Here is a 19158-nt window from a genome sequence, read left to right as displayed (position 1 = left end):
AATAATATTCAGTTGTATAGATGTACCAGTTTGTTTATCCATTCACCCACTGAGGGACATCTGGTTGCCACTGGTTTTTGGTGACTATGAATAAACATTTGCATACAGGTTTTTGTGTGGACTTAAGTTTTCAAATCAGTTGCGTAAATACCTAGGAACACAATTGCTGGGTTGTATGTTAAGACCATGTTTAGATGTGTTATAAACTACCAAACTGTCTTCCAAAGTAGCTGTATTATTTTGCATTTCCACCAGCAAAGAACGAGAGTTCCTCTTCCTCCACATCTACGTCAGTGTTGACATTGTCAGTTTTGCAGATTTTGTCTATTCTAATAGTTATGTAGTGGTATATCATTACTGTTTTAATTTGTAATTCCCTGATGGCAAATGATGTTGAGTATCTTTTCATATGATTATTTGCCATCAGTCTATCTTCTTTGGTGAAGTTCATATCTTTTGCTCATATTTTCACTGGGTTGCTTGGTTTATTATTGTTGAATTTTAAGTATTCTTTGTATATTTTGGATACAAGTTCTCAGATACATGTTTTACAAATATTTTCTCCAAGTCTGTGGTTTGTCTCTTCATTCTCTTAAAATTGTCTATCACAGAGCAGTTTTTAAATTTTAATGATCCAGCTTATCATTTTTTTCTTTCGTGGATTGTTCTTTTGATGTTGTATCTAAAAACTCATCATTAAACCTAAGGTCACCTTGATTTTCTCCTGTGTTATCTTCTAGAACTTTTACGGTTTTACGTTTTACATTTAGGTTTATGATCCATTTTGAGTTAAGTTTTATGAAAGGTGTAATGTCAGTATCTAGATTTTTTTTTTTTTGCATGTGTGTGTCCAGTTTTTTCAACACCATTTGTTGAAAACACTACCCTTTATCCTGTTAATTGACTTTGCTCCTTTGTCAAAGATCAATTTGATTGTGTTTGTGTGGGTCTACTTATGGGCTTACACTTCTGTTCCATTGATCTATTTGTCTGTTCTTTCACCAATACCACATTATTGTGATTATTATAGCTTTATAGTAAGTCATGAAGTCAGGTTATGTCCATCCTCTAACTTTGTTCTCCTTTAGTATTATAGTGACTAATAAGTATTTTGCCTTTCCATATAAGTCTTAGAATCATTTTGTTTTGTTTACAAATAGCTTGCTGAGTGTTCAGTTGGGACTGTGTTGAATCTATTGATCAGGTTGGGGAAACTTGTCATCGTAACAATATTGAATCTTCCAATCCATGAGTATAGAATATCTCTCCATTTACTTAAATATTCTTTTTCTTTCATTAGAGTTATGTACTTTTCCATGTATAGATTCTATACATTTTGTGTTAAACTTATACCCAAGGACTTTGGTTTTTTGCAGTATGCTATTGTAAATGATTTTAACTTCAAACTCCAATTTTTCATTGCTAGTAATTGGTGGGATGTAATTGACTTTATATATTAACCTTATATCTTGTGACTTTACTTTGTTCCCTTACTAGCTTAAAAGGTGTTTTGTTTATTTTTTTTATTCTTTGAGGTTTCCTACATAGATAGTCATGTCATCTAAGAATAAAAATTGTTTTATTTCTTCCTTCTCAATCTGTATGCTTTTTTATCTCTTTTTCTTGTCTTATTGCACCAGCTAAGAGCAAAACAATCTTGAATAAGAGTGGTAAGAAAAGACATCCTTGCCTTGTTGCCAGTCTTTGGGGGGAAAGCATTCAGTTTTTTCTCATTAAGTATGATATTAGCTGTAGAGTATTTTGTAAATGTTCTTTATCAAATTGAGGTTGTAGAGTTTTTTGTAGATGTTCTTTATCCAATTGAGGATGGTCCCATATATTCCAAGTTTGCTGAGAGTTTTTAATCATGAGTAGGTGTTGGAGTTTATCAAATGCTTTTTCTGCATCTATTAATATGATTATATGAATTTTTATTCTTTAACCTGTTGATGTGGTGAATTACACTGATTGGTTTTTTTTAATGTTGAACCAGCCTTGCATACCGAGAATAAATTCTATTTGGTTGTGGTGTGTATTTCTTTTTATACATTGTTCAATTTGTTCAATGAAAAATCAGTTTCATTGATTTTTTTCTGTATTGTTTTCCTGTGTTCAATTTCACTGATTTCTGCTTTTTATTATTTAGTTTATTCTTCTTGCTTCTTTTTCTTCTTTTTTTCTTTGCTTAATTTAGGCTTAAATTGCTCCCCTGTCTTTGGGCTTCCACAAGAACTCCTCCTTAAATAGAGCCTGCATCTTGTAGCTCTTTCAGTTGTTATCCACTATTATTACACTGGAGCCCTGTTTGTATCATTTTAAGGTGTAGGGAAGGGAAGTAGCCTAGAATCTTTTGATTTAATCCTGGGCCTATGTCCTTGGGTTGTGACCTTCACAAATGTTTCTTACCTTTTTTCCTCCCTGGTAGGTGAGAAAGGGAGACTGGAAGGAGCTACAGTTGGAGGGATGTCCTTCCCCTGGGTGGGATAAGGCTCTGGTAAAGCCTTTTTCCCTTAAAAGTAGGCCTTTGTTATAAAGAACTCTCTGGCGTATTTTCACAGTGTTTCTTCTTTTTCACTCCTGCTGGAGCCAGTAGGGGATCATTCTTGCCTCTTTACAGTGAGAATCTGGTAGGGTTCCTGGAGGTAAAACCCATGAAAGGGTGGGCCTCCCAGTAAGACTGAAGCCCCAGAAGTTTCTCAGTCTCATGCTAGTCTACGCTCAGCCCCCAGCACTTCATCAAAATTATCACTTAAATGTCCCTACCAGTTTGTGGCTCCAGTGGCTTCTGCTCTAGGTAAGAAGATCTCAACTGCAACTCTCTAGAATTATCCTGTTTCTCCAGATCTCAGCGTGGTGGTTTGCTCTGTAATCTCAGTTCTCCAAACAATCCAAGACAGATCAGTGATTTTCAGTTTGTTAGCTCTTTTCTTGTTATAGGAATGGGGGTAATGACTTCTAACTCCTTTACACAGTTGAGCTGTAACTGGAAGTCTCTCTGTATATTTCCTTAGTGTATTTCCTGATACTCTTACAAGGGTATAAACTTATGAAAGCAGGGGCTATGTCTGTTTTATTCACTGGTGTATCTTCAGTAGCTAAAATAGTACCTGACTCAGAGTTGGTGCTTAATAAACATTTGTTAAATGCATTGATTAATCAGTTGATATTCACTGAGCACATCAATATACTAGGCACTGTGCTTGGTATGGAGATACAACAATGAAAAAGAAAGATTCCCATGTGTCTACGGTCGTTACAGTGACAGTAGGGGGTATGGTGGGCGTACACTTTAAATGGAAATGACAATAAACTACGGATTAGAGGATAGGGAGGTACTGAAGCATAGAAGACACCTACCTAAACTAGCCTAAGCAAGAGGAAGGTAAAACATTGCCAGAGGAGGAAACCACCATGTGAATTGACTTGTAAAGAATGAGTAGCTTCTAGCCCATACGATGGAGGGTGATCCTGGCAGAGGGACAGCATAGATCCGATGAAGTCCATGTCGGACAATGTGCAAAGTGATTTTCTCCCCCACCTCATGTAATGTTTAGTGCTCCACACAAGGCAGGCACCATTAACTCATTTCACAGATCAGAGAGTTTAAGTGATTCGACAGAATGCCACCAATGCTGAGTAATGGAGCAAGTCCCTTTGAGTCCAGAGTCCACTTTCTTCCTGCTACAAAGATGATTAAAGCGTGAGTTCAGAGCCTGGTGGAGGAGCCAAACACATAAACAGATCTTTCTGGGTACCAGTGCTCCCTTTGAATTTGCTTCATTGTTGTTTTTCTTTAAGACTGCAGAAGTAGTCTAGAAGCAGTGAGTTGCAAATCAGGGCTGCTTTGCAAATGCCCACAAACCACTGGGGGGAGTTTTGTCAAAGAAGTCGGGAAAGAAAAATAAATGTGGGTTTCTGCTCTTTAAACCTCAGCCCAGTGAGGCGGACTTCCTGGAATACTTCAGGCCGCTTCAAAGGCCTATTGTGGGAAGTCTCCAGATGTGCGTGAAAAACCTCACTGGGGAGCTTCCCAGTGAAGAGGCCTTTTAAGCTTGAACTGAGATGAAGGAAGTTGACGTGATGAGTCCTACCAGGTGGCCCGTTTTCTGAAGGCGCCCAGATTCCACCATAACCTTGAGAAGGCGGGGGGGGGGGGGGGGGGGATTAGCCAGTTCAGATGCCTTTGCCAAACAGTGCATCTTTTTTGATTGCGGACAGCAGGGATCTTTTTTTTTGCTGGAATCAGGGGTGGGGGGCATTCACCAAATGATTTATCGACCTTTAAATTGTTAGTGACAGCCTGGTCATTCCTCCGGCATATCTTGGGAGGGCTGGGAGGGATTTCAGGATTGGAAAAAGTCGAGGCCCTGAGTGATTTGTGCCAGTTCTTACAAATGATGCCTCTTGCCGTTCTGAGAGCCAGCATCCTCTGGGTTCTTGCTCGGAGGCTCTACCCTGAATCTGTGCTTAAGCTGTCTACCCAGTGCACTGTCTGACCTCGGTTCGAGACCCCATCCTCTTCTTGCTAGACACGGTGGAGTCAGAGAGACCCAGGTTTAAATCCTGGCTCTCCGGTTCGCTTTGTCATCTTGGACAGAGTAACTTCAAATTTACCAGGTCTCAGTTTCCTCAGCTGTAAAATGAGGGAAACCTAGTCCCTGCATCATCCTCTGGCTGTGAGGAGACGAAAGGCTGAGCTGATGCACTCACGGCACCCGGCACAGAGCCTGGCGCAGAGTAAGTAAGGACCCAGTCTGTTTTTATTCCCTTCCTCTTCCCTCCAGTCGTAAGGGAAGATGGGGGCTGTCCCATTTGGCCTTTGACTGTTCCTTCTGTAGCTCTTTAAATCCTATCCCTGCCTGGTCCGTATGCGCTTAGCTAAATATTTTGAGCTCACAGTGTATTTAGGGGGAAGTTCTTTTGGCTACAGCTAAAATTAGGCCTCTCTTTTGCTCCTCTGTTTACCACCCCCCCCTTCCTATTTTAACTAATTAGAGGCATTGACGCTAAGAAACACTTGAGGAAAGTTGGGAGAACAGCTGGGAGTTGTTCTAGTTAAGGGCAGCTGCTCCCTCTCAGCGTGCAGGCGCGGAAGAGGATGCTTCTGACCGGGAAGCAGGAAGGTGCCTTGGAGGAGATGGAGGAATGCCAAAGCCTGCCACGGCTCGGCAGACAGCAGGGTGTGTGTGTGGGGAGGGAAGGGAGTCTTATTACTGTGTCCTCTACCTTCTGCTCAGAGAAGGGGGGAGGGGGGGTTCAGAAAGAGCAGCAGAGACAGAGCGAAAGTGGGGAAGAAAGAACTGAAGGGAAGGAAGGCTTTAAGAAGTTCAGCTAGGTGGCTAGTTATTTAGTTGGTTATTTCATGCAAAAGGCTGTCCTCCCACCTGGATTACTACTGGATTCTCCCAACTGGTCTCATGCTCCAGGTTGCTCTCCCACTGGAACCAGAGAGGGTGCGGGAAAGTGCAAATCTCTTCCCCTAAAACTCTGCAATGCGTTTCCACTATGGAATTAAGGAAAAATTTCAGAACCCATCACATGGCCCCTGAGTGCCTGGGATGCCCTCCCCCTCCACCCCTGCCACTGCTACATCTCAGCCCTCTGCCTTTCCCTCATCTCCCTTCTCCAGGTCTTCCTTTCCTGCAGACAGATTAGCTGAGTTTTTTATCCAGGTGTCTCTACCTTCTAGCTATATGACCTTGGCTGGGCAAGTTACTTCGCTACTTTGTGCCTCATTTTCCATATCTGAAAAATGGGGACAGTAACGGTAATTGCCTCAGAAAGTTGATGTAAGGGGTTAAATGAATAAATAGTTATTCAATATTTAGAATAATGACCGGCATGTAACTGCTCAATATTGCTTTATCTATTGTTGTTGTCATTGCTATCCTTGTTATTATTTCTTTTCTTCCTGTGGCTGTAATTCTGCCCCTCCCCCCAACACACAAACATTTTCTTGACCCAGGTTCTCCTGTTCCTTCAGCCATAGGCTTAAATGTCACTTCCTGAGAGAAGTACTCCCCGACCTCCCCAATCTAAGCTAGTGTTACTCACGTAATATCCTGTAGCCCCTTCTGCTTCCATTCCACAGTACTTAGTGTAATGCATTGGTATAGATATTTTTGAGAACATTTGTTTACTGTCTGTCTCCCCTGTAAGACTCTTAAGTTTCCCAAGGGTGAGGACTATGCTGATTTTGTTCACCAGTGACTGCCAAAGCCTAAAACAGTGATTGGCAGATAGTAAGTGTTCAATAAATGTATATGAAGGGAGGGAGGAAGGAAAGGAGGAGAGAGGGAGGGAGGAAGGGGGACAGGGGAAAAGAAAAGGAAGATTATTGGGAAAAAAGAAAAAATACTTCCAAAGCTCACTCTCCTTGGGATCTAGTTCTCTCCCACTCCTTAGGATATCCAGGGCTGCAGAATACTTCTTGCCACTAGCTCCCTCTATGCTCACTTCTCTTTCCTGTGTCCCACCCCTTTGGGACCTGCTCTAGGCATCTCTATCATGTTGATATGACAAAGATACCTTCCAGTATATTGACTATTCCACTAATCCCTTCTCTGTTAAACACAATGAATGGGCAAACATTTGTCTTCTGGAGATACTGTCTTAATTAAACTCTTATAGGATGAAAACTCCAGGTAGTGAGCCATAAACATGAGCAAGCTTTTGGTGTCACCTGTTCACTGGGGACCTTACTTTTGAAGGCTCTTCCTCCAATAGCACAGAAATTTTCAAAGCTATCATGGCAGAATTTGGGGGTCAGGAGACTTTTCATCTGACCTCATCTTTGCCTGACTCTATGTTAAATTCTGAGCCCTTCCGTTGGTTCCTGCCCATAGCCAGCTGTGATACTCGAGCACCTACGCCCCTGGTGTGTCCCCTCCTGGTGCAGTTCATGCAGCCTCCCTCCTGGATGTCCAACATGGGGACTGACCTTGCCGTGACCCATCTGTCAGAGGAGACCTGGCAACTCTTGTCTCATGGGTAGACCACCCAGAAAGTTTGCCTGGAACATCATTTTATTTTTAGGGGAAAAATACAAAAATATATTTTAAAAGATAAAAAAGGAGGACATGATACAGCATGATATCGAGGATGTTTTACAAAGGATTACAGTCTTATTTAACAAATGGGCTTGAAGTGACCTGCTGTGGGGATGCTGACTCCACAGTGCTTTAGCAAAATATGTCTTAATTTTTTTTTTACATGATCTTTCTTTCTTTCTTTTTCTTTCTTCCTTCCTTCTTCCTTTCTTTCTTTCTTTCTTTTTCTTTCTTTCTTTCTTCCTCCCCTCCCTCCTTCCTTCCTTCCTTCCTTTCTTCCTTTCTTTTTCTTTCTTTCTTTCTTTCTTCTTTCTTTCTTTCTTTCTTTCTTTCTTTCTTTCTTTCTTTCTTTCTTTCCTTCCTTCCTTCCTTCCTTCCTTCCTTCCTTCCTTCCTTCCTTCTCTCTCTCTCTCTTTCTTTCTCTCTCTTCCTCCCTCCCTCCCTCCCTCCCTCTCTCTCTCCCTCTCTCTCTCTCTGGGTCTTACTTGCGGCACACGACATCTTCAGTTGCAGCATGCGGACTTCTTACTTCTGGCATGTGAACTCTTAGTTATGGCATGCATGCAGGATCTAATTCCCTGACCAGGAATCAAACCCGGGCCCCCTATGTTGGGAGCGCAGAGTCTTACCCACTGGACCACCAGGGAAGTCCCTGTCTTAGTTTTAATGAACTTATAAACCAACATGCTTCCATTTTGAAGTAAAAACAACATCCCATGTCATAGAGATGTTTACAGAGTTATTTATCTAGCAAGTGAGAAACATGCCAGAAACAAATTTCTCTAAGGAACATACTGGGATTTTTTTTTTAATATCTAGATCCTCATCAAGGATTGTGAAGTCCTAAAGATAATCCAAAATCTGTGCCTCAGTATAAATAGTTTCTGGCCTTAGAGAGATCCAGTAACTATTAGTTCTCAAATATCAGTCTCAAAAGGGGTGTCTTCTCTTCCTGGGAAGGGTGATTCCATAAGGAGGAATGTTGGGGTTCCTTGCAGCTCAAAGCTATACTAAGACCCACACTCATCACACCTGGCAGAGAACTTCCTGGGCTGCCATGGAGGCAAGAGGGTCCCAGCCCAGCATCACAGCTTCCGCCGGCATCACTCACACTGCCTTCCTCTCTGAAGAGCTGGGTCCTTCTTCCCTTCAGGAAAACTTCCTGCAGGAGGTGGCATTTTAGATTGGCCATTTCTTCACCCATCCATTCACTCAGCAGATATTTATTGGGTGAGCATCACCAACAAGCTAAGCCCTGCGCTTCAGCATGACCTATAGGCACAGTCCCTACCCTCCAGGAGTTGTTGGTCTGATGTCAGAGTCAGATACTAAAGAAATCATTGCACATATAACCAATATACTCGTTAGGAGAGCTTAAAGGAGAGGTAGAGGGTGTGATAGGAGTGTTTAAATGGGATTTGAGATCCATAAATGTGACTAGTGATTCCTGCCTTCTAAGACGATTAGCTTATGAGGGGGGGAAAGTTTGCCCTGGAGGGGAGATTTGACCACAGACATATTGCCAGTGCATGTGATAGTAAAACCAGACAGACCTTTTAACCAGTCTTCTTATTATATTTTAGTTCTCTAAAGACAGTGCACCCTCCCACCCACATTGTCCACACCCGAGGTGAATGGCTTACGCCACCCTGCCCTTTGATATACCACTGAGTTAAACAAATGGGTTCTAGCTCCGGGGCTTGAATTCTGGATCTACCGTTTACTAGCTGGGTAATTTTTTTTTTTTTTAATTTATTTATTTATGGCTGTGTTGGGTCTTCGTTTCTGTGCGAGGGCTTTCCCTAGTTGTGGCAAGCGGGGGCCACTCTTCATCGCGGTGCACGGACCTCTCACTATCGCGGCCTCTCTTGTTGCGGAGCACTGGCTCCAGATGCGCAGGCTCAGCAACTGTGGCTCACGGGCCCAGTTGCTCCGCGGCAATGTGGGATCCTCCCAGACCAGGGCTCGAACCCGTGTCCCCTGCATTGGCAGGCAGACTCTCAACCACTGCGCCACCAGGGAAGCCCTAGCTGGGTGATTTTGAGCAAGCTACTTAACCTCTGTTTACCTCTCTTTTCTCCCCTGTAAAATAGGGATAATAATGATAACACCGATCTTACAGGGTTGCTGCAAATATTGATGAGATAAGGCATGTACACTCTTAACATGGTGCCAAACGCATATGACACCAAAAAATGTTAGCCATCGTTCCTAAGGAGTGCTTAAGGAGTGGTGATGATTCTTATTTCCATCTCTTCCACAAGAGCAGAAGTAAGATCTGGTCCCTAAGCAGGAATCTGGTGGGGATGTGTGAGAGAGTGGGGGGCGGAGGAAATGTCCTTTCAGTTTTCCAATTTAAAACCGGCCTCCCCATAGCCGTTCCAGCCTTGAAAAGCTGCTGGGCTCCCCTTGAGCTCCCTGTGCAGGTCCTGCTCACACTCACTCCTGGGTGGAGGCTCCCACCCCGTGCACCCCCAGTAAAGGCTTTGCAGTTCCAGGCAGCCATAGTTTCTTGCTCCAAGATGTCTGTGCATAAGGACACTAGCATTTTCCATGGCCTCATGTCTTCTATCTTGACACGCATTTTCCTGTCCTCCCATCTCCTCCTCACCACCCTAAGGAAACCGAGAGATGCCTCTTTGGGAAGGTCTCAGCCATAGGCACTGTGCTGAGTGTCCAGAGGTTGCACTTAAACTCCCAGGTTGTCTAGAGCTTCTGCTGCTTTTGAAAAAAAAAAAGGACCTTTACATCTCTGGAGTAGGTGCCAGATCTTGCAGCACTTACAAGGACAAATCCATTTCTTACTGAATAATGGAGCTTCAAACCCTCATGACTGGCTGATGGAAGCTTTGGCCAGGTCTGTGAGGAATCTTTGCAACATCATTTCTCTTGATGTTCTTTTCTTGCGGCTGCTGTCCTCTGAGCAGGAGGCGGGGCTGAGGCTGTGCAGCTCCGTTACCCCACGACCTTGAGTGAGCCCTTTCAGACCTGAAGAAGCAGGCTCTGTGCAGGCAGCCCTCAGTCCCAGCCCTCACTCTGCCTCCACCTAAATGGGCAGATGCCTCAGCCCAGAAATCTAAGAGCTCTTGAGTTACTTCTGACAACTCTTGCTCCGTGACACCCCCATCTGACCCATCAGCGAAGCCTCCTGAGCACCTCTTGTATCTGTGTGCATCCCTCTTGTCCAGCAGCACGGCCCTAATTTCCCCCAGGACCCCTGCACCTGGCCCCTGCCAGGCTGAATACAGGCTGAATACACTTCTGGCTTCCCTGCGGCCCCGGGAAGGAGACTTCAAGCAAGGGCCGTGTGGGGACTGCCTGCCTCTCGGCTCTGTCTCGTTCACCCTTGCCTTCGCTCCGTCTGCTCCAGACACGCTGGCCTTCTCATGCCTCAGATGTGTTATTTTTCCTTCGTCCGTGTGGTCCTCTCCTCTGCTGGATGCATGTTTCCCCCATCCTTCACCCAGCTAAAGCCAGCATTTCTTTGAATGTCAGCCAAGCCATAACATACAGGATGCATACACACATACATACCATATCGTTCATACCTGCGTACCATACATAGCAAGAGGCAGTGGGCCGGTCCCTGGGGGAGGAGGGAGCCCTCATCTCTTAGATTCGGCCAGCTCTCCGACAGAGCGAGGGAGGACCTGAGGAGGCAGCTGTCAGGTAAAGGCTTGGCAGTTCCAGGCAGCCACAGTTTCCCTTGCCACGCTGCTCCTCCTCGTGCTTCTGAGCAAGGCGTCCAAAGGGAGGCTGTGGACAAGATCATTTCTTCTTCCCTACTTGCCTGTAACCTGACAGATCACGTCTTGGTTATCTGGCAGAGATTAATTTGACTTCTGCAAACAAACTAGCAAAGCGTTTCTGCCCAAACTCTCAAACACAGTCTCACCTATCCATCTGGCTGCATCCAAAGTATTCGTTCCAAGAATTTTTTGTCCTTTTGGGCTTCACTCTCCCAACCACAGAGACCAGGCAGCAAGGGGGAGGGGGAGAGGGATGGGGAGGGAACAGGGGAGGGAGAGAACGTCAGAGTGACTTGAGGACATTCACAAAAAGTATTCCACTCGCCCTCCTCCACTCCCCGCACACATTTCTGGCCCCGCTGGGACTCTCTTCCACTCGCCAGCCCTCCCATTTTTCCCCCACCCAGAGTTCTTCAGCTCATAAGAAAGATCTGCAGCCCGGGAGTCAGGAGTCCCACATTCTAGTCCTGGCTTTGACACCAGCTGGTTTTGCGATCTTCTCTGAGTATCATCAGTTTCCTCTTCTGAAGCATATTCAGCAGCTGGATTTCACCCCTGAATCCACTGGGCGCAGAGGTAACCAACATTTGTGAACACTTGCTTTATGCAAAACACCAGGCTAGGAATTAATGATTCCTTATCTACTCGCAATCCCTATGAGGCAGATATATTATTCCCGTTTCACAGAGAAGGAAGATAAGACTTAGGAAAATTAAGAAACCTGCCCAGGTCCACAGGTTGGTAGAAAGGAGGCAGGTTTCAAACCCTGATCCGCTCTTTCCATCACACTAATCTGAGTCCTAAGTATACTGCAGGAAAAGAAATCTTGGTGACTTTTTACAAAACAAGAAATAGAATTCACCCTCTTTCATTCATGCATTATGCAGAAGATGGGATGCCTTTGTTGCATTTTCCCCCCATACATACCTCTGCCTGGGAGCTAAGAAGAGGAAACACACACATCAGGACTTCACGTACTCATCTGTAAGAGCCACAGACCCAGTACCAGAGGAAGATGAAGAAACAGGAGCGGGAATGCTGGGTGCTGTGAGGCTCTTAGGTGTCAAAGCAAACCCAACCCAAGCCTTTGGCTACATGATGAGCAAACTGAGGGCCAGAATGGTCATAGAACTTGTTTGAATTCACCCCACTGGAGAGCAGAGCCTAGCCCCCAGGTCTCCTGACTCTTCCCACAGAATCTCCCACGTCAAATAGTCCTCCTCCATTCAAAAAGAAGAACCTTCAAGAACATTGATTTTGTACCCGTCTAAAAGCCATGCCGAGCTATGCTAAAGGTATCGGGCGTTGCAAACGTATTCTCACAGAAACGCCCAGCTGGACACACAAAGAAGCAGGTCTCCGAGGAACAGGGTAAGGATTGTCTGAAGGGATCTGTGCTGGTGAGATTACAAAAATCATAATATATGAATAAATGAACATATGGAAGAAATCAAGCAAAGCCCTCTCCTTCTTCCCGTATGTAAACTCAGCCTTTGCCTCAAGTCATTAAGCAAACACAGATGCAGCCAAACCAGGCACCAGATGGCAAAGGAGAGCTGGAAGAAAAGGTAAAGAAAGCTTTCGGTGTTTATTCAAAGATGGGAAAAAAGCCATGATCCAAAATGCTGTGGTTTCCACAGAATGGTCACCTGGGGTCACCAAGACCCAAACCAAGGCCCAAAAGTAACCAAAACAAAACAATACGAAACTAGAGTAATCATGATTGGGAAGTTGTAGGAAAACCACCACTGTCTTCTGTCAATGGAATACAGTGTCAGAAGAAAGTGATAATTCAGGGAAATGAAAGAAAAGGTTAAATAAAGTAGAAGGACCAGAGAAGGACAGGAAAGTGGGAAGAATGGGCTTTTGCTGAGTACTTGCATGTGCCAGGAGCTTTGCACCCTTGGTCTCATTTAATCTTTACAACTACCCATTTAGGTATTGGCCAAGCTTTATAAAGAAGGAGATTTCATAAATGGGCCAGAAGATTAGGTTCCAGGGTCACATCACGGGAATTCCAACCTAGCTATTTCCAGTGCTGTATGTGTACTGTTCCCAGCTTTGCAATCAGAGAACTCTGATTTCTAATCTTATATCCTGCTGTCAGATCATGTAATATTTAACACAGAAAATATGGTCCTTGAAAGACTCCATTTACCCTGTAATCACTGAGCATTTGCCACATGCCACGCCCCTGGGAATATGCTTGGGTTATAGTTGTATACCAGACACGCAGGGGGAGTCATATGGCGCTCTCTCGCCCCTTCTGCCCATCCCACTAGGTGTAAGGAAGAAAGTGACCTCGTCAGCTACTGCCTAGAGGGGAGACCAGAGGAGATTGCAGACTGGGGAAGAGAGCATGCCTGAGAACTTGACTTTATTTCTATTTCACAAAAGACACCCTTGCACATTCCTCACCCCACTCTTAGCTTGTACATTGGGGATGAGCATCTGTAATGACAATCCAAAGGATATCCTAGCTTTTCAGTGTGCATGAGTTTATGTATCCAGGATAGGAAAATTCCAAAAATGCTTCAGTTTCAATGAAAAGTTTAAAGGAACATGAACATGTACCCCCTCTCCCCAGATCATTCAGAGCACTCCGTAGCTTGCAGGTAGACCGGCAAGGCAGAAGCTGCTTGCAAGCTAGGCAGACCAATCTCCCAACTCCTCCGCTAACTAACCTTGCTTCCTAGGCAAGCTGCACAACTGCTTTCGTTCCAGTTGCCTTGTCTCTAAAACAGAGTTAATGTGTACTTTGAAAGGCTGTTGTCAGACTTTTTTACTTTCCTCTTACTCCTCTCTTCCCACCTGGCCAGTCTCTTTACAGCCATTTAATTTTTTCATTTTTTCCCATTTTCTTCTTTTACCAAATCCCAATCCAGATGAATCCAGATTTCTACCTTATGCGTGCCTAAAGGCCCCTGAACACTGTAAGGAAATACTATACAACAATAAGGCAGGCTTCTAACATTATGTATTAATGATCCCCAGATAGTCTCCCTCACCCTCTAGGTTCTAGGTGGGTTTGGCCTCTGGGCACCAGAAGGAGCCTGGAGGATAATAAAGCTGTTTGTTTCCCCAGCTCCGTCCTTGCTGAATTGCCACAGTTTAGCTGATTTCATGTACCATGTATCTATACCATAGACCATGATTCTGGCACATGGTCCTCTCCCTCTTCCCATCTTCTCTCGGGTGGTAGGAATCACTCCCTCCCCTTGCTCCTTCAGGCCAGGAGGCGGTAATGGTTCCCCGCTGTTGCTAGTCTTCTCCTAAACCTTCTTTTCAACAAACCCTTTATTAAGCTTTACATCAGCTACCCAGTGTGAGTGTCCATCTGTTTTCTCACAGGAACTAGACTAATATGTCAGATTAATTTCTCATTTTCTGCAGTGATCATATCAAACCTCTCCAATTCCCAGCCCCATCTTTCCTCTCACATTCAGACATATGACCTCCTGTTTATTCTCAACCACCAACTACCTCAAAAAGAAAATAAAAGCCATTAGAAAGACATCTGACGTCAAACCTACATTTCTCATATCCAGTGGAATGCTGGAGCTGTCTCACACTTGCTCCCAAGAGCCAACTGTGGGCATCTCTGCCCAGCTCCACGTTCAGTGACATCACATTAGCAGCTTGAAATGAGCCATAGTGGAAGTCTTTACACCACAGAAATTGGCAAACACTACAAATCAGGGCCTTTTTTGTTTTGATAGAGCCAGTTGTTGAGCATTTATCAGCACACCACTGCTTACACCCAGATGCTGTCTTTTTCTCCTTTACATTTGTTACAATGGAGAGATAGATGCCCAACCTGTTATCGGAGGCCCCTCCATCTCCCACTGCCTCTGATAGTTCGTTCGATCCCTTTCCCTGCATATTTAGCCTCTCCTTCCATACTGACTCCTTCTCTCATCAGCATTTCAGCCTGCTCTAGACTTGTGCTGTCCCATTCAGTTGCCACTCATCAGATATAGTTACTGAGCGCTTGAAATGTGGCAGGTCCAAATTGAAATGTGTAAAAGACACACCAGATTTCAGAGATTTAGCATGACTACAAGAACGTAGACTATCTTATTAATAATATAATAGGTTAAATGAAAGATATTAAAATTAAATTCACCTATTTCTTTTCACTTTTTTAAATGGCCTCTAGGAAATTTAAAATTACTTATGTAACTCACATTATTTCTGTTGGGCAGCGCTACCATAAACTCTCATCTTAAAATAAAATCCCCTCTTCTACCTCTCAGCCCTTCCAGTTATTGCCTCTTACAGGCAAAAATGTTTTAAAAAGCGGCCAGTCTCACTGTCATGATTTTCTTAGCACCATCTCCCTCCTCCTTAGCCAAGGATGATCTAGCTTCCACTTCCACAAATCCGCTAAAGTAATGCTAGTCTAAGTCACTAGTGCTAACCTAGGCCATGCACAACACAAAGGGCTTTCCAGGCCTTACCCTGCTTTACCCTTAGCAGCATTCTGCAATATGGAACACTCCCTTCATTGAAACACTTTTTTTTTTAATTTATTTTATTGAAGTATGGTTGGTGTACAACGTTGTGTTAATTTCTAGTGTACAGCAAAGTGATTCAGTTATACATATATATATATATATATATATATATACATTCTTTTTCATATTCTTTTCCATTATGGTTTATTACAGGATATTGAATACAGTTCTCCGTGCTGTACAGTAGGACCTTGCTGTTGATCCATTCTCTATATAATAGTTTGCATCTGCAAACTTCCAATCCATCCCTCCCCTACCCCGCCCCCCCCTTGGCAACCACAACTGTTCTCTACGTCTGTGAGTCTGTTTCTGTTTCGTAGATAAGTTCATTTGGAAACACTTTTCCACTGACAACATACTTTCTTGATTTTCCTCCCGCTGCTCTGAATGCTGCTTTCCACATTCCTTTGCCAGCTGTCCTTTCTCCTCTACCTAGCATTCTCCGTTGGTCTTCTACCGGGTTTTGTCCATCTCATCCACTGCTAAGGATTCATTTTCTACTTATATGGCAGCAGCTCTACAGCTGTTCACATGACATCTCCACCTAAAGGTCTCACGGGCATCTCAATTTAAACATGTTCAAATCTGAACTCAGCATCTCCACCTTTGCCTGCAAAACTGGCGTTAGCTTAGGACACGGCACTGTTGGTAAGGGCACCACATCTACTTAATCACTCCTGCCAGAACCTCAAGGACATGCTGAACCCAGCCTCTCTTTTCCCTCCACTTTGGTCTCTCCTGGTCTCTTTCTAAACTATACCTCGTGTCTCTTGAATTCTTCCACTTTGCTTTAATTCCACAGTCACCATGCTAGTCCAAGCCACCATCAGCTCTCACCCAGACTGCTCCAAGGGCCTCTTGAATGGCCTCCACCTTTACCACTCTCTAACCCGTTCTCTACACATCAGCCAAAATGATCTTTCACAAACTTGAATAGGATGGCTTTGGCTTAAAACTCTCCAATGGCTTCCCCTTGACTTTGGCATAATGTTGGAAACCCTTAACGTGATTTTAAAATGCCACCCAAAATCTATTCCTGCCTTCATTTGTAGCTTTGTCTGTTATCACTCTTTCCCTCTGTTCTACCTACTCCAGCCATCTTGGACTTCTTTTTGTCCTTTGAATGTGCCACATTATCTTGACTTGGGGCCTTCAAATGTGCATTTCCTTTAGCATGGCACCCTGTTCATCACCTTCTTTACCTGTCCAACTCCTCTTTAGCCTTCAGATAGTTCCCTAAGCCCCCGGACTAGTTTTGTCTCCCTCTGGCACTCTCCTATAGCACCTGTGTTTCTCTAATAGACTCTAAACTCCATAAGGTCAAGGATCGGAGCTGTCTGGTTCACTGACGTATCCACAGTGCCTAGCGCAACACGTGGCACGCGATAGGTACTCAATAACTAGTTGTTGAACAATAAAACATTATCTGATTCAAACTTCCCATTTTGGAGACGAGGAAACTAGAATCTAAAGAAAGGAACCAACTCATTCAAAATTGCAGAGCCTAGACTCAGATTTGTACAGGACCAGAGTCTCCTGATTTCCAGATGAGTTTTCTTTCCAGTACATCATGTGCCTTGTCAATAACTTAGTAACCAGAGGGAAGCAGACTGAATTCCCTATGTCTTGTGAAAGCCAGAGCAAGCTCATATTCATAAACACAGCTGACATAGTTGTTGTTTTCTTTGTTTGTTTTATGTAAAAGGCCTAGAAATCCAACCCAGAAATAGACTCCACGTTTCTAAACCTACAACTTTTATTCCCTACAGCCCCTGTTCTGCTCATTTTTCATCTTCCTTCCCCCCATTAACCAGAGGCATCAGCTGGCATCCAATGTTGAATGGTTCCTTCATTCCATGCTCCTTATCACTCCCCTGCCCAGGCAGCATGTTACATGTAGCAGAAGATTAGGAAGTGCTGTCTTTAAATAGAAGCACTCGAGAAAACATTACAAGATCCTGTGTAATCCTGGGGTGCAGATGGGTATAATAATTATAAAAATAAAAATAACAAATTTTTAAGCTATTACTTGTGCCAGGCACTAAATTAGATGGTTTACATGCCTTTTCTCTTATCTTTCTAACTCTATGAGTAATTATTTCTATTTTTCTATTTTACAGATGAGTAAACTGAGGCATAAAGAGGTTATTAAATTGCCTAAGCCATTCAGTTAGAAGAGCCAAGGTTCTGATCTAGGCAATCCAGAGCCCGTGATCTTAACCATGTGACATCTGACAATAAAAAACAGGTTGACCTGACAGTTAGGAAATACTAAGAAGTACAACTGAGGGAGATCCCGAAGTTGCTTTATACAGATATCCTACCCCTGATTTATTCATTCATTCATTCAATCACTCATTAATTCATTGATCCATCTACTCATTCGTTCTTTCATTCTCTCAACACTATTTATTGAAAAGTCACATTATATCAATTGCTGGGAATACTGATAAAATTAATGACCTCTATCCTCTGAGCTCTCACCGTCTAGTGAAAGAGGCATATAAGTAAACAGACATTTATCCTACTGTGTGCTAAGTACTAAGATAGAGGGAAACCAGGGAGCTTTGGGAACACAAAAAAAGATTATAAACCAACTTAAAAGGACACTACGATGATTTATCCTGGACTTGCCTTCCATGCTTTCCCCTCACTCTGTCTGACCTCTGCCCCCTCCTTCCTTCCCAGTTTCCCTCCAGCCTTTCTCATGCTTTTGGTGCTTTGGTGCCATCTTTGGCCTCCCCAACTCCTGGTTTCAGACTCAACCTCTCTGCTTGTCTTTTTCCTCCTGATGTTGGTTAGAAATGCATTCTGGCTTAGCCAAAGGCACTTCTGCACCATAAACCAGTCTGAGGCCGGCCCCAAAGGCTAGACCAGTGCATGCATGCCCTACTTCTAATGTGGCTATAGTCTAGGAGAGTTGGAGATCCAAAACAGGGAGCTTTAAGGAGTATGGAGGGCAGGATAGATGGATAGATACCCTGTGTCTTAGATAATTTGGTTATTTATCAGCCTAAACACAGAGAAATTGATTAGTGACTACCCAACATCCCTTGAAGCTCAGTCATTATGTCCTGCATGTCCCACACCACTTTTTCATTACCCTGGAATATATTGGTCTCTGTGCAGTAGTGGAATCTTTGGTTTTGCATCAGAGTAAAATAAAATAAACCCATCACACTTGGAACATAAGGAAATGTTAATACCATCACATTTTGATTCTTTGCTGCCAATTATGGTTCCCTATCTGTTGGCCAAAGAATCTTCCCAATACAGAATTAACGTTGAAGCAGGAAGTGTAAGTTTCCAAGGTGTTCGGACCCTGAGAGCTTTCAAGATGTTGCGTTTTCTCGAGTTGCAGTCTCCTGTTGGCCCACTCCATCCTAAACAAAGTTTCTCCCCTGCAGTCATAAATGAAGCATATCCTGGCTAAAGAATTTTGTGGATTAGAGGCACCAATTGAATTTGGCAACTAAAAGAGAATTAGTGGTGATTCCTATTGATCGATGTGTTTCATTTAATAGATGAAGGACTCACCCCTATATATGGAAGAAATCAGAGTCAGAAGATGTATATGGATTGAAAGACAAAGAAGGGATTGAGATTCTGGAAATAACCATGAGGTGGAGGGGGACATTTGATAGGAATGATGGGGCAAGCGAGAGAATTGGATTAATGGGCAATTGAAGTCAGAAAGTGGCAATTAGAATATTGGAAACACTTTGAAAACACAAGACTCAAGCATTGGATGGGTCTTGTAAACAGATGCTGAAGTCTTACATGATGATGACAAACCTCCAGATGGATAGGGAGACTCAGATCTAAGCCTTAGCCTCATTTAAC

General features: G+C 43.6%; 1 protein-coding gene across 10 annotated transcripts in view; it reads left to right on the top strand.

The window, feature by feature from the left end:
• Positions 1 to 19158, top strand: part of FGGY (FGGY carbohydrate kinase domain containing) — a 409967-nt gene that overhangs the window by 372992 nt on the left and 17817 nt on the right. The window lies entirely within an intron of this gene.

Source organism: Balaenoptera borealis, assembly GCF_965194805.1.
Source record: "Balaenoptera borealis genome assembly, chromosome: 1".
NCBI classification, from domain to species: domain Eukaryota; kingdom Metazoa; phylum Chordata; class Mammalia; order Artiodactyla; family Balaenopteridae; genus Balaenoptera; species Balaenoptera borealis.
This window is presented reverse-complemented; position numbering and strand designations above follow the sequence as displayed.